Genomic DNA, 4,624 nt, shown 5'->3' with positions numbered 1-4,624 from the left:
TGGAGGACTGGTGCCGAGAATGTGGCCCTTGCGCATTGAGAAGGAAGGACGAGGCCAGCCAGAAGGCACCCCTACACCCGATCATTACACACCAACCGCTGGAGCTGGTTGCCCTTGACCATGTAAAGCTCACCCCCAGCCGAAGTGGGTACACCTACGCTCTGACCATCGTAGACCACTACTCGAGGTTCCTGGTGGTTGTCCCAGTTAAGGACTTAACCGGCCGCACCGCTGCTAAGGCTTTCCAGGCTTATTTCTGTTGACCGCATTGGTACCTGGAGAGGGTGCTTACCGACCAGGGTCCGGCCTTTGAAGCAGAGGTATTCCAGGAATTCTGCCAGTTGTACGGCTGCAAGAAAATCCGGACCACGCCTTACCACGCCCAAACCAATGGCATTTGTGAAAAGATGAACCACTTGGTCCTGGGCCTCCTCAAGACGTTACCACTGGAAGAACGGAACCTGTGGCTGGAGAAGCTACCTGACCTGGTCGATATGTACAACAACATCCCTTCCAGCTCTACGAAATGCACTCCAGCATACCTGATGAGAGCTCGTCCCGGCCGGCTACCAGTGGATCTGGAAATGGGCTTGGAAGCTTCAGAAGCACTCCTGTCGACAGCTGAATGGGACACTCGGCGGAGGACACAGTACCGACAGGTCCAGGAGTATGTTGAAAAGAACTTGTGCCGGAGTCGGGGACAACAGGAGCAGTGCTTCAACAAGAAGGCGCCTGCCGGTTCCTTCCAACCTGGGGATGTAGTGCTGAAGCGGAAAAGAAGGGCCCACAAGCTGGATGATCAATGGGAAAAAACCCCGTATGTAGTCCAGCCCACAGGATGGGAGAATGGGAAGGCCTACCAGATCAGCCGTGACCAGGGGGGGACTTTGGCCACGGTTTCCCGAGACCACCTGAAGAAGTGCCCACCAGCATTGAGAGTAGCGGATGAGGCTCCAGTTCCCAGTCCAGTGGAGAAGGAAAAAGAGGTAATCCACACCATGATGGGTGATTTTCCAGCAGACTGGCCTACACAGAACGGTGCGGTGATCCTTCCAGTGATACTGTTCCCACAACCCGTGGATGAAGAAATGATGGAAACGGTTAACCGCGAGCCAGTGCCCAGGGATGTACCTGTACCCAGCTCCCCTACGCCTCCGCCTGCCCCACATGATAGCAGGGAGGAGGAACTGACTGTTCCCTCTGCCCCACTGCCTGTCACCACTGACACCGGACCCCGAAGGTCCACTCGCCCCAACCTAGGTAGACCCCCACTTAGGTACAGGGAAACTACTCTTTAAAAGGGGGGGGCTTTATGTGTTGAGTGTACCAGTTTGAAAGTTTTAAATGATAAGTAAAGATGATCAACCAAAGAAGTTTACCTGATTGAACCGTGATTAAACCGGCCGTTGCCGGCAACTGTTGTCCCCGTAGGGACTGTGCAACCATTGCGTAAGGAACTGCTTACGGACAAGCCCGAGAACTTGCAGGACAACCACAAACTTAGTGCAATGTAAATAAAAATGTTTGTTGGCTTGACACCGTTACCGCCACCGGAGAGGCTGATTTGGGAGGATGGGCCTGGAGGAAAGGGATGGCCTAGGCCCGCCACTATCGTAACCGGTGGCGATCCTCCGGGGGTTCAGGGGTCCCCTTGGACGTGGGCCCCCTGAAAGAGACAGAACCCGCTCGGGCAACTTGGTGCTGGACTGGGGTCAAGGGGTGCTGCCCGCTTCTTAGGGGCAGCATCAGGGCCAGGTTGTTTGGGTGGGAGAAGAGCGGAAGCTGTACCGTTGTAAAATGTTTATGATGCTTTTACATGTTTTACCGTTTTATTCTTTTTCAGTTGTGAAAATAAAACCGGTGATGGACGGGCAGCCCGCGGACGGTCTGCATTTTACTATAGGGGAATGTGGCACCCTGGACAAGCCAGGTCGTCACAGGTACTACACCAACACACTCTACACTCCGGCTAGGCACACCGAAGCTAAACACAAATCCTAGTTGCCTTCCTCCAGGGGCTGATGTCCACACCAGGGGGTGGGCCAGGCGGTTGATCCCACCCACCGAGGAGTTCACAGTCCTGGAGGCGGGAAAAGGAGTCAGATTAGAGATCAGTTTTGGAGTTAGAGAAGTGAAGAGGAGAGGAGACTGACCGTGTCCGGGTGTGTGGCCCGGGCACTCAGCAAGGTTGGCAGACGGTGGTGACCTTCTGCAGGAGAGGCTGATTGGAGTGAACCGTACGGACCGGGGATGGGCGGTGGCCCGCCGGTACCAGATCGGGGAGTGAAGAGAAGCCAGCACCATCCGGCAGGGCCTACGGACCCCGACCAGGCTAGGAGTCGCCGTAAAACCGGTCAAATCCGTTAGCGACAGGAACCTCCAGGGTTTCCCAGCAGTCAAGACCCGATTGAAGGCAACAGCTCACACCGTAGAGGGAAGCACAGTCACCGCCAAGGCTACAGTTCCCAGGGCCAGAGCCTGCGGGCAAAAGGGGCTCCCTCAGCATCCATCCAAGCTGGGGAGCGGGTTACCGGTGGGAAGCCCGCTAGATTTTGGGGGAATAAAAGGGGTCCAACACCACATCCCCACAGGTGCACACCCACCCATCAAAGAGAGCTATAAGCCAATACCACCTTCACATTGCCAGTGTACCAAGGACATGTTGAGCAACATGAAGGCGGCTGGGGTTATCCGTGACAGTTGTAGCCTTTGGGCAGCTCTGTTGATCCTGTTAAAAAAGAAGGACGGCACCACTCCCCGTATTGAGGAATCGCTAGCTGCATTGAGAACTGCAAATTATTTTTCTACCCTTGATCTCACTAGTCACTATTGGCAAGTGTCCGTTGCTGAGGCAGACCGGGAGAAGACCGCCTTCGCCACCCCTATGGGTCTCTGCGAGTTCAAAAGCATGCCCTTCGAGCTGTGCAATGCGCCAGGAACCTTCCAGAGGCTGATGGAATGCTGCTTGGGACAAGATTTTAGGGTGTATAAAAAGGGAGATTAGATCCCGTGATCCCAACGTATTGTTACACCTCTATAAATCACTTGTAAGGCTACATCTGGAATATGGGAACCAGTTTTGGGCTCCACATTTTAAAAAGGACATTCAGAAGTTAGAGTCAGTTCAAAGGTGGGCAACTAGACTACTACAAGGAATGGAAGGCCTCCCATATGATGACAAGTTGAAAAAGTTATTAAGTGATTATTGGCTGCAATGGGGCTTTCTGGCTGGTGCCAGCCTCTGTTCTTAGCACACAGGAACCACAATCCCTACACCATGCTTCAATGGATTCTCTCATCCCAGCCCAGTAAAACTACATATTTTACACAGTCATAAGCAGCCAAAAGGGATCTATTCTATTCAATTGCAAATGATCTAGATAAGACTGAGAATAAGATACTGCACGGGACATAGCAGAGTTGGTCAAGTTGAGTGGAGATGAGTTTGCTATTTGGCACAGCTTTTTGCATCAATAAAGCAAGTAAAAGGTGTGAAAGATAAAAAAAAGGGTGAAAGTGTGAAAAGTGAATTGGCCAAATTGAGGTGCATATAAAGTTTTTGCTTTCTTTCAATTCACTAATGGGGCTCATTTGAATCAGGTGAATTGAGTTCTGCTTTTGGAAACTGGGTTAAGAAGGGGTGCACCAGTCCTGGAGGTACTGCAATACCAGGTCAATGCGTGGAGTGGACAGAGCAAGATTTTTTCCATCTCCTTGTTCTAAAAATCCATTTAATATATGGTCCCCAGAGAGGGGACGTATCAGATATTAAACTGATAAGAACAGATTTAATTTTTTTTTTTTCTGTTTATCAGTAGGACTTCAAAATAACAAAGGTGATCGCCTCCCGTTGCCTGGGAACCGTCCAGGCACAAGAGGGCTATGTGTCACCAGAAGGCGCACACACTTCCTCAAGGCCGGCAGACGTGCAATCCCAGGCACCTTCCAGTACCGACCAAGGTAGCGTCCTCCGAAACTACACTTGATCTTAGCCAAAAGGCCGAGAAGCTATAACCCGAATTGGTTACGGCCTTGAGTGGCACCCTGGCCTATACCGGACACATCTTAGGGAGAGGGAGACAAACCCACGCCTACAGAAGACATTTTGTCACCCAAGCCAACCCTTGAAAAGGCTGTTTTGCAGAGCAAAAACAAGAAGAATGGTGCTTTTTGCAGCCGCCGCCCACTGCAATGAATCTGAATAACTCCTCCTTTTGGACACAAGCACCTCCCCTCCCCCTTGCAGTCTTTCCAATTCATGATACAAAAAGACGGACGGACAGGACAGGACAGGACAGGCTGCCTGACTTTCCGTCACTGCCACCCTTTGCCATCCTTGCCCGTAGAAAGCCCTTTCATCATCCCCAAACCCTAATCTTTTCCCTTCCCTTCCCAGATGCGTCTCACTCCCTTTCATTAGGAAGTGAGCGCAGCCTTTTCTCCGTTCTGCACATGCGCGACGTTAAACACAAATGCGCAGGCGTGCGTTCCATTACCCTCACTGCATTCCACTCCCATACAGGAAGTGGGCGCAGCTATTACTACGGTCGCACATAAAAGAACCCACGGCCACCACTGCACATAGCTGACTCCACCACAGGACACCCACTTCTACACCAACGCA

General features: G+C 51.9%; 1 pseudogene; it reads right to left on the bottom strand.

The window, feature by feature from the left end:
- Positions 1-3,635: 3,635 nt before the first annotated feature.
- Positions 3,636-3,841, bottom strand: LOC142255476 (U2 spliceosomal RNA; annotated as a pseudogene).
- Between the last annotated feature and the right edge of the window lie 783 nt (positions 3,842-4,624).

The sequence above is a fragment of the Anomaloglossus baeobatrachus genome, chromosome 10 (genome assembly GCF_048569485.1).
Source record: "Anomaloglossus baeobatrachus isolate aAnoBae1 chromosome 10, aAnoBae1.hap1, whole genome shotgun sequence".
NCBI lineage: Eukaryota > Metazoa > Chordata > Amphibia > Anura > Aromobatidae > Anomaloglossus > Anomaloglossus baeobatrachus.
Note: the sequence above shows the minus strand (reverse complement) of the source record. Positions and strands in the feature narration are given on the sequence as shown.